Genomic DNA, 11,236 nt, shown 5'->3' with positions numbered 1-11,236 from the left:
TCATCTGCAACTGATAGTACGATGCTGGCACTGTTCCTCACCTGCTGTGGGTAGAACTGTTTTCCTTGTATGCATTCTTCCCTCCTCCAGCAGTGCACAGCAAGTTTAGCACATGCTTTTCCTCAGACAAAATCACTGCCATCCAACAGGATGGGAAAAAGCAAAGTCTGGATCCCATCTCCAGCCACCGAGATCTTGCAGGCAACTCAATCATGCTCCCAGCAGTGGCTCAGCCTGCCCTACTTTTTGGAATTGGAGCCATAAGCTGACTCCTATCAGGACTATCACCACAGTGAGCCCAGGTGCCCGCGGCAGACTGTGAGTCCTGAATGCAGAGCAGGGGCTGTAATGTGAGGGCACACAGCTATAGGAGCAGCCTGGGGCTCCCACTGCCTTGTGCATCCGTGGACAAGCACCAGCCAATGCATCTGTGGAAGAATGTTGTGGCTATAGGGCTCTCACTTTGGGGGAAGGGGGATGGCCATGGCTTTTTGTGGTACAGAGCCTGAAAGGATCATTTTCCTTCTCAACCTTCCTCTGAGCCGTGAATGGGGATGGAGATGTGGGTGCTTTGCATCATGACAGCCTCTTTCAGATACTCTACTTGTGACCCCTGTCTGGCTTGAAGAGACAGACACAAAAAGGGGCTGGACTCTAAAGCAGCCTGGCTAATGCATTAATTTTGTCAGAGTGTCTGGGCAACTCTTTAACCATGGTAGGTCAGATTCTGAAGGCCCTTCTCAGAATTTTACCCAGTTTGACCAGACTAAAGCCCTGACTGTCCATCTGCCTCTTTGTCCCCTCCCTGCTCTGAGCACCTTCCTGAGGGAAATTAGCATCAACAGATCTTGAGATATGGCCGAGACTGACTCAAGCTAATCCCATTTGGAGGGAGTACATGCTGAGTAAGGACTTCTGGATCTGGTCAGAGAGCTGTGAGAGAGGCTGGGTCAAGAGCAAATCCCTCATATGGGGTGCAGTGTTACAGCTGGGAGCAGTGGGAAGGACAAAAAGTGCTGGAGCAATGGGTAAAGGTGTCAAAGGAGGGGTGCACGATGGCCTTCCCCTGGCCAGGGGACAGCTGGACAGGCTGCCACAGATCCGTGCTCCTGCCTGCCCTGCTCGGAGCGCTGCTGAAAGGGTCAGCAGCGACAGTGGATGTGGAACCAGAGGAGCAGCTCATCAGCAGAATGGCTTTGTCTGGCTCAGTCTCACACCTTATCTCTGAGAGTCAGAAGGAAACACAATCTGCAGTTTACTCCTAGTGGGGGTGAGACCAGGTGGATTGTCCTGAGGCAGCGGGAGAACCAGGGCACACAAGTGGCTCGGAGGATGGCACTGTCACCAGGATAGCCCTCCTCTGCATATGGCTTGGAAATATCCTGCCACAGAGCAAATCCTCTTAACAAACAAACAATTGCAGGGCAGTGCAGCTGTCTCCCGGCTGTGCTTTAGCACTGGGAGCACTACAATAGCATGGATAATGGGAGCTAATAATGAGAAACACACCAGTGCTCCACGTGGATTCGCTGAAGGAGAATGCCTGGCCGGCAGCTCTCTGTAGACTGAGAGATAATCCTGCCCTATCTGTGTGTGCCTCCAAAGGGCAGTGACAGCAACGAGACAGCTTAGATGCTCAGCAAGGAGAGGAGGCAGGTGTTTGCTTGGAAAGAGTGGACTCTTCTGTCAGAGTCTGCATCCTCTGGTCCTAACGCAGCCCTAGGAGAGAGTGAGCCAGTAGGTGAGCATGCAAGACCTGGGAGATACCAATCTACAGGAGTGTCCCCACCTTTCTTTCATCTCTGCTGCAGTGTCAAGGGCACCCATAAACTTTGCATAGAGATAGATCAGCTGAAGAGCTTGTTTGGTACAACAGAGTGGGAGCTGGTGTTTCTCACAAGGACCACAAGCTGTGGGTTTGATACTTGGAAATCCCATCCCCGTGGATATTTTAGCACCTCTCAGAAGGATGTTATCTTGTTTCTAAACTGAATGCAGGGTACATGGTGCTGCCAACTGCATCTAGCTGGGTGCAGCATGACTGAGTTAATTTTACCAAAAATTGCTCCTAACATGAGAAATGGGAAAAATGGAAAGCAGAGATCCTTTTGCTATTCACTCAAATTCTGTGCTATAAGCACATCTCCTTGTCACCCAAGTGCCCAGGAATGGGAATGTTCCCAGTTCCTTGTCTTTCAGGCAAGTGGGGAGAGCTCTTATCAGCACCAGGACAGAACAACAACTGTACAGGATCAGACCACAGGTCCCTTTCCCCTGGGATCCTCAATTAGCAGTGGTTAATAGAGGATGTCCAGCAAGGAGGATAAAACCAGGGTCAGTGTGTAGGTCAGTGTGTTGCTGGGTACTCTCTTTACCATCAGCCATCCGTAGTTCAGGAATGTCCTGACATGAGGATCTCTGCTTTTAATAGTCTTTTCAAGTTTTTCCTAAACCCTTTTCTGAGCCTGAGAAAATTTTGGGTATCCACAGCAGCTTATGGCACTGTTCAGCTGTGTGAAGAAATATTTACTTTGTTCTGAATCTGTCACTCACTGTTTTCATTTGATGCTTTTGTAGCTTAAATATTGGAAGAGGCAGCAGGCAGTCATTCCTCTTTCATTTTCTCTAAGTCACTCCCAGATAAACCCCTGCTGTGCCCCCTCTCCGGTTTCTGCTTCCCAAATTGAAGTGTTGGACTTGTAGGAAACCATTTCATCCTTAACTAAGTCCCTGCCTCTCCTCTAGCCCTGCTGTAGCCTCTGCTGCAGTAGGACAGCAGCCATGGGGCTGCAGCTGCACCCTGGGAGCACACTGGGTTTGTCATTTGCTCTGGCTGCCAGCACTCACGTGGATGTTTTTTTGACCGTGCTCAAGCCTTGAGCTGATGCTTTCACTGGACACTCCTGCCTTGCTCTTGCTATCACTTGGCCCCTGTGACTCAGTTTCCCATTAGTAGGCCAGGGAGGGTATAACCATTGCTCACCCCATTTATGAATCCACGCTGGCAGACATGGCCAGGGATTTCCAAGGACTCATCTCCATGCTGTCCATCCCTGCAGGGTCTGCAGCCTGTGCAGCTGGGCTGGGAGTTTGGGCCCCCATCTGTGGCTGGGCAACGTTGTGGCTTCCTCGCTGGCACGGCCGAAGGGGCTGCTGGAGTGTGCACTGCCCGGAGTGTGCACTGCCTGGAGTGTGCACTGCCTGGAGTGTGCACTGCATGGAGTGTGCACTGCATGGAGTGGGCACTGCATGGAGTGTGCACTGCATGGAGTGCGCACTGCATGGAGTGGGCACTGCATGGAGTGTGCACTGCCTGGAGTGTGCACTGATGGAGTGTGCACTGTGTGGAGTGTGCACTGCATGGAGTGTGCACTGCCTGGAGTGTGCACTGACTGGAGCGTGCACTGCATGGAGTGCGCACTGCCTGGAGTGTGCACTGTGTGGAGTGTGCACTGCCCGGAGTGTGCACTGACTGGAATGTGCACTGATGGAGTGTGCACTGCCTGGAGTGTGCCCTGCATGGAGTGTGCACTGCCCGGAGTGTGCACTGATGGAGTGTGCACTGCATGGAGTGTGCACTGACTGGAATGTGCACTGATGGAGTGTGCACTGCCTGGAGTGTGCCCTGCCTGGAGTGTGCACTGACTGGAGTGTGCACTGCATGGAGTGTGCACTGCCTGGAGCATGCACTGCATGGAGCATGCACTGCATGGAGTGTGCACTGATGGAGTGTGCACTGATGGAGTGTGCACTGCATGGAGTGTGCACTGCCCGGAGTGTGCACTGACTGGAGTGTGCACTGCATGGAGTGTGCACTGCATGGAGTGTGCACTGATGGAGTGTGCACTGTGTGGAGTGCGCACTGACTGGAGCATGCATTGTCTGGAGTGTGCACTGCCCAGAGTGTGCACTGTGTGGAGTGTGTACTGACTGGAGTGTGCACTGCCCAGAGTGTGCACTGCCCGGAGTGTGCACTGCATGGAGTGTGCACTGATGGAGTGTGCACTGCCCGGAGTGTGCACTGTGTGGAGTGTGCACTGCCCGGAGTGTGCACTGACTGGAGTGTGCACTGCATGGAGTGTGCACTGCATGGAGTGTGCACTGCCCGGAGTGTGCACTGTGTGGAGTGTGCACTGCCCGGAGTGTGCACTGTGTGGAGTGTGCACTGTGTGGAGTGTGCACTGCCCGGAGTGTGCACTGCATGGAGTGTGCACTGTGTGGAGTGTGCACTGCCCGGAGTGTGCACTGTGTGGAGTGTGCACTGACTGGAGTGTGCACTGCATGGAGTGTGCACTGACTGGAGCGTGCACTGCATGGAGCGTGCACTGCATGGAGTGTGCACTGCCCGGAGTGTGCACTGCCCGGAGTGTGCACTGTGTGGAGTGTGCCCTGCCTGGAGTGTGCACTGACTGGAGCGTGCACTGCCTGGAGTGTGCACTGCCTGGAGTGTGCATTGTCTGGAGTGTGCACTGCCTGGAGTGTGCATTGTCTGGAGTGCGCACTGCATGGAGTGTGCACTGCCTGGAGTGTGCACTGACTGGACTGTGCACTGCATGGAGTGTGCACTGATGGAGTGTGCACTGTGTGGAGTGCCCTGGCCCCTCTGTGCAGTGCCAATGCCAGTGCCAGTGCCAGTGCCGGTGCCAATGCCAGTGCCGGTGCCAGTGCCGGTGCCAGTGCCAGTGCCAGTGCCAGTGCCAGTGCCGGTGCCGGTGCCGGTGCCGGTGCCGGTGCCGGTGCCAGGGCAGTCCCTGCTGGAGCCCTGCCCTTTCCCGGCTGTGGCCGCAGTCCCACCGTCCCTGCCCGCGGGGGAGCCTGCCCATCACGGGGCTGCTCTCATTTGTATGCTGGTCAAGCTGGCTTCCAGTGACAATCCTAATTATGTTTGCCTTGTGTATGATGAAGGTTACATTTCTGACTGATTTTGCCGGGCTGGAAGTGTAATTGATTAATTTAGAGTTTAAGAAGGGAAAGAGGATTAAGGCGGAGGTGAGGCTGTGCTGCCAGACGCTGCATTGACTGCTTCACACTTTCACAGCTTCAGCTTTTGTTTGCCTGCAAACCAGCTTGTCTGAGCTCCCAAGTTGTTGTTTCTCATGGCTCTGAGCTTGCTGGCAGATCCCTCAAAGCCAAGCCTCCTGCTGGGAAGGGAGCTGTAGCTCTGGAGACGTACAAGCAAGGAGCTAGTGCAGGCTCCAGATTTAATTCCATTGTATCTAGGGGCAAATGCTCTTGTTGCTTGGCCATGAGCTGTTCATGTGGGAGCTCCATATCCCAAATACCTGCAAGCTCTTGACTGAACGAAGCAGCAGACCTGCAGAAGGTCCATCTGTCCATGACAGTGCAGTTTTGGGGAAAAATTCCTCTTAATGACAACCAATAGGGGGATTTCTTCCCTGAAACTGCAGAGCACGTGGAGATGGGGAGAGAGAAGATGAACACAGCATCAGCTGGGCTCTAGTCTTAGGGACTTCCTGCAGCATCCGTGCTGGTGGAAGCAGCTGCATGCAGGCAGTCACTGCTGGGGCTCTGCATTTGATGGAGAAATGGTAGCAATAGCCCATGTAACATTCATTGGGTCTTAAACCTTTTGCTTCTTGCAGCTGAGGCTCTCTTTGCAGCCCACAGGGCCCTTGGTGGTGTTCTGGGTCTGAGGCAGTAATGGGTTTTCAAAAGGACAAAGTTCTGCCACATAATTATGGACACTGGCCTGCTCATTATTGCACAAATTAATCAAGTTCTTGCAGTGCCCATAAAAGCAGATTTGCTGGGCTGTATATTGCCTGCACAGAGAATATTAACAACCTGTTACAGTGAAATTGGCCAACGCTGCTGTGAGCACAGGGAAGGTCACCAGCCCTCTCCAGTGACGCATGGCATCTCCTTGACTTCTTAGCACAGGGGAATTCTGAGCTTCTGCTGCTTTCACAGTCAGTCAGTTTGGGAACTGAGATGCCTGGAGGACTTCTGTTACCTCCATTCTGGAAGCACACTGCATCCATTTAATTTAGATTAATTTTCCCTTGATTAAATTAAGGTGGGCTGTGAAGATGCTGGGAGGTTTGGACTCACAGCCTTGCTCTGAGCTGCTGCAGTGGCTGTGGTGCCTGGCAGGCAGGCAGGGCAGGCAGCTCTGGAAGCACCAGCAGAGATGTTCCTCACTGCTGTGGGAGCAGTGGGGCTGGCCAGACCCTCCTGTCCCAGTCAGGAAGGGAATCACACACCTGCATTGTGGAACATCTCTTCCAGCCCTGTGAGGCCTGCAGAGGGAGGTGGTGGCAAGCTCTGGCTCTTCTCACATTCTGCCCCAGGCTCACACTTCCCCTCTCTTTCCTTCCCCCTTTTGCACCTCTCCACTGCCACCTGGACCTATGTGTGCTTTCCAGACACCTTTTCTGTCCTTCCCAGCCCTCTGCTTTCCCCTGGCAGACACACAAGACCCTCGGGAAGCGCTCCAGAGGGAGGAGGGGGACAGTCACTGGGAGCAGCAGGAGGCTTTCAAGGCAGCAGCACCCTTTGTAACACCTTGTGCTTTTGATCAGCCTGGAAATGGGAGCAGTGGAGTTAAAAAAAAAGCAGAGCAATGCAATTAATGAAGCAAATGCTGGCAAGTGTCACTTCCAGGGGCAGCCTGTGGTCCAAGGGGCTGCTCTTCTGCCCAGGCACCTGCTTTTGTTTGGGGCACAGAGGTGGCTCTGGCCTGTAGATGCTTTCACAAGGCTGTTGGGATGTGTAGGGGGAGACTCTGGGACCTCTTCAGGCATTACCATACATTAGACCATTTAAGAAGCTGATCTAAGACAGGAAAAACATTGGAGAAAAGCCTTGCAAGGACTTAAAATGTACCTTGCCATGGGGCTCTGGCACTTCCAGCTTTTAAGAGGCAGGAATGTCTCATTTTATAATACATCCCTCTGGAATCCCCTTTATTTTGTGTGTGTGTCTCATGAAAATATTTCTGAAGAGCTTTTAGAAAACCTGGCTTAGAAGCTCCCCACTTGAAAGCTATGAGCTGGAGTTATGGTTTCTTAAAAGAATTAAACCATCTTAAGCCCCTGCAGGAGAGGCTGAAGGCAGCACCTGGTGATGCTAAGCTTCTTTTGGAATTTGAAACCACTAAGTGCACAGATTATACTGGCTCTAAGCATCTTAGCAAGCAGTTCTAAACCACTGAGAGCACCCACAGGCCCTCAGGGCAGTGTGTGGACCAGGCACTGAGGCCAGGCTGTGCAGTGTGACCTGAGCAGGCACAGGGCATGGAAGTGCTGCTGCCTGGCTTGAGGGGTGCTGCAGGGGAAGCTCAGTGCTCCCATCACTGGCTCTGGCAGAGGGAAACAAGTCCAGCCAGCACGTGGCACATTAGATGTCCTTCTGCTGAGGAGGGTGGCCTCCCTGAGGAAGACTTCCATGTTCTGCAAAGATCTCAGCACTTCTTAAAATGTGTTTACAGTTCATGGAAGGGCTGGAAAAGCGACCAACTGTTTTTATTTCTTTTCAGTTTGACTTTATTTTCTCCATTTATATTTAAAGATAAAAAGACATCTCTTGCCTAAAAAAAACCCCAAATGTTTGAAGAAGCAGAACTTAGAGTGGGAACTGAGGCATAAAAGCCTTTTTTGAGCATTTCCTTCTCTGCCCAGCAACCTTTCAGAGCCAGGTTGTCACACACCAGTGAGCCAGCATTTAGATTTAGATGGCTGATCAGGAGCAGGTCTCTAAGGCTGTCAGGAGAGCCCGGTGTGGAAGGGGCTTCTCTGGCTGTTCTGCACTTCTCAGCCTCTGGACACTGAACTGGAGCTGTCCCCAGGACCTAGCATGAGTCTCCAGGTTTTGCCAGGTCACCAGTGCCACCCACTCCAGCATTTAGAAGGTAAAAGCCACCAAGCCAAACTGACCTACTGCCCTGTTTGCACCATGGATAAATTTGGATTTTGCTGCAGGCATCTGAATTATGTTTTGTCTCTCGCCTCCAACACCCTGAGGGATTCCTCCTGTGGTGTTTGACCCAGGTGATCCCTAACCCCACTGCATCTGCAGGGCAGTGCCAGGAGCAGACAGACAGGAAAGGGTAGTGCTGCTGGAAAAGCAAACAGGCTTTTCCTTGGAGACTTGTCTGTGTCATTAATACCTGGCACCACTGAGCTGCTCAGCACAAAAGCTCTTTTGGGCTCTGCCAGGCTCAGGTTTGGTTTGGATAACACCCATGTGTGCCATTTGTGCCCTGTGCACAGAGCTTGCTGCTCAGTGCCACCCTGCACATGCTGTCCCTCGTGCCCTGCCACGGACGGAGCCATTCCAGGCTGTCAGAGCCTGTCATCCTCAGCAGAGGCACTAACTGGATTACCCTTTCAAGTAAAGTGAATTTCTAATGTCAGAACAGCAGAGGCCAACATACAAACTTCCACCTTCCCATAGTTTTTTTCTGTCACCACAGAAGGTGCTTTGGCTTTTCCTGTGCTTAGCACAGCAGTTTTGTGTGGCTTAGCCCTTGTTTGCCTCATCGCGTCAGTCCACACGGGTCATTGGGAAGGAATTTCATCCACACCTTAAAGAAATTGAGGAAGATGAAGTTGGGAAGGCTCTGGGGTGCAGGTCCTGCCTCGGTGATTGCAGGCAGCAGTGCTGAAAAGGAAGAAAACCAGGAGGAAGAGTGAGCTGCTTTAGAGGAGCTACCTTGTGACAAACGCTTTAAGAGCAGTGACTCAGTGCTTCCCTCCTTTGCACCATCATCCCACAGGACAAAGAAAGGTGCGGGGTGCCACTCCCCAGAGCTGGCCTGACCCTGAGGGACCACTGATGGGGGCCCTGGCCCTGGCTCTCTCTCTCCACACTCCGGGCATCAGGCGCTATTTATTGTCCTGGAGGCTGATGACCGAGGCACAGCCTCATGTGAAACAGGACAGGGAGGATTCCTGCCCTCCTTTTTTGAGCCAAAGCAGGTCCATTCCGTGAGCCTGGGCTTGGTGAGGAGCGGCAGACAGGAGGGGCACGGATGCCACAGCATCCCTGCGCTTTGGCCGCACAGGACGGGGTGAGAGGGGTGCAGAGGGCAGTGACAGGGAGGGGACACACCGAGGAGGGGACACCGCGAGGAGGGGACGCCCCAAGGAGGGGACACCCCGCGGAGGGAACACCCCGAGGAGGGGACACCCCGAGGAGGGGACACCCCAAGGAAGGGACACCCCGGTGGGACGGCAGCCCGTTCCCCGTGGCAGCAGCCCCGCTCGGGCCAGCGGCAGCCCCTCCCGGCTGTGCCATCTAGTGCCCAGCGCCAGAACTGGGACTGCCAGCCTCTCCCCGCAGGGGAACGGCCCGGCCGCCCCGGAGAACGGGCTCTGCTCTCCCCGGGCCGGGCAGGGATGCGCTGGCACGGCCCCTGAGATGCCGCAGCGCCCTGGGCTGCAGGTAGGAGCTGCCCGCGGGCTGCAGGTGACAGGAGCGGGGACACTCCTGCCACGGGCTCCTGCCAGCCACGGGAGGGCTTGAAGCCCTTGGGAGCCCTGTCTCTGCTTTTCAGGCATCGTGCTCTATTGCTGCACACGTGTTTTAAGGGATGGAAATAATGACCTCTGACTGGGATTCTGCTATTTGGATGGATTTCATTGCTATTCCAAAGGAGCTGCAGTTAGTTGTATTTGAGTGAACACCCTAGGCTGAAAATGCTTTATTTTTCAGTGTGTTGGGCATAATCGTTGTTATGTCATTTCTTAGGTAAGTTCCTTATACTAAGTTATTATTATTATTCTCAAAAGTTTCCATGGCTGTAGCTTGATTTGCCTGCTTTGATTCTTAACTCTGCCTCTGTCCTCTTTATCCTTTTCAAAGGAATACTTTTCCTCTTTACAGACCCAGTTTCATTTATAAGCTTTAAATAAGAGCAAATGAATCAGGACCTAACAAATTCTTGCTTCCTTCTTGCTGCATTTTTTCCCCAAATCTTTGTAAGAGATTTAATGGTGGTGTAAGGAGCTTCTAACTCAAACCCATCAATATATATCTATCCTTCATATTGGTTTATCACAGCCTGGCATTACATATTTCTCTATATTGAATTTCATCAGCTGTTATTTGCCCTGTTTCACAGATGTTTTCAAGTTTTGAAGTTTTCCACAACCTTTCCTAGCTCCATATGTTATCTTTACTATTCCATTACTGGGTCACAAGTAAATATATTGAATATGCTGCCTCTGGCATCCACAGGACACCCCACTCAGCTTTTTCCACTTGAAGTTTTGATCATTCATTTTTCTCTTGTATGGGATTAAAAATGATCACCTGCTAGCTGCTTCCCAGGACATCCTGTTAGTGGTTTAGGGAGTTAGTAGTAAAACTGTTCAAGGAGCAGATGAGCATCTCCTTGCTCTTGGGATCACATCTAGTATCTGTGAGCTCTGCTCCTCTTCCCTTGTGGGTTTGTCTCCCCAGGATGTATTGCACAGGCACATTGTGCTGCTTCTGAAATGTAACATTTCCTACTGATTTTTTTTTCCTTGGTACCTAGGTAAGGCTGATTGCTTAGGAAGTCTTGGGAGCCTTTTCAAATATGAAAAGATAGCAGTGCCCCTTAGCACCTGAGAGGTAACTGGTTGTAGTGAAAGCCTGGTGGTTTTGGAGCTGGCATGCTTAGAGCTCTCCTGGGCCTGCTATTGATCTTAGCATGTTCCTGCTTTTGCAGGGACTGATCTTTGAAACCAGGCTCCAGGAAATCATTTAAGGGTGTGTTTGCATCCTGCTGAGCACTGAAACTGTGAGGATATCAGTAGCAAGGAAGCTCATCTTGAAAGAGACACAGTCTTTATCTTCCTTCCCTAATTAGCACTCAGTCTTCCTGGAGGTGATGCTCTCCACAGCATCCCCTTGGCAGCAGGAAGCCAGTGCTGGGGTTAAGTCCCCACTTGCCCAAGGCTTACCTGGTCCTGTGCCCTGAGAGCTCTGTTTCTGAGGTGCCTGGGCTCGGGGCAGGTTCTTGCTGTGCTGTTTGCACACCTGTGGTGCCCTTCTGCCAAGAGCAAGTGTTGCAGAGGCACAGTTGGCTCTCCAGCGGGCTCCCAGCTCCTCACAGGTCTGTAAGCTCTTTTATTGCTGTCTCTCAGCTCTTTGGAACTCAGTTTCTAGGGCTTCACACCTTCCCCTGTGTAATCCACTCCCAGGTCTGTTGTGTGCCACAGTCAGGCTTTAAAGTGTTTGGGTACCAGCAAGACTCCATTCTGTGGTTTGTTCCCAGAGCTCTTTAATT

The 11,236-nt window shown here is 52.3% G+C and overlaps 1 protein-coding gene across 1 annotated transcript in view; it reads left to right on the top strand.

Annotated features, from left to right (window-relative positions):
• The first annotated feature begins 9,252 nt into the window (after window positions 1–9,252).
• Window positions 9,253–11,236, top strand: part of GGT1 (gamma-glutamyltransferase 1) — a 30,632-nt gene continuing 28,648 nt past the window's right edge. Inside the window, exon 1 of the mRNA XM_064392635.1 lies at window positions 9,253–9,405. The gene's annotated coding sequence lies outside the window, so the exon portion shown is untranslated. The remainder of the gene's footprint in view (window positions 9,406–11,236) is intronic.

The sequence above is a fragment of the Passer domesticus genome, chromosome 17 (assembly GCF_036417665.1).
Source record: "Passer domesticus isolate bPasDom1 chromosome 17, bPasDom1.hap1, whole genome shotgun sequence".
NCBI classification, from domain to species: domain Eukaryota; kingdom Metazoa; phylum Chordata; class Aves; order Passeriformes; family Passeridae; genus Passer; species Passer domesticus.
Note: the sequence above shows the minus strand (reverse complement) of the source record. Positions and strands in the feature narration are given on the sequence as shown.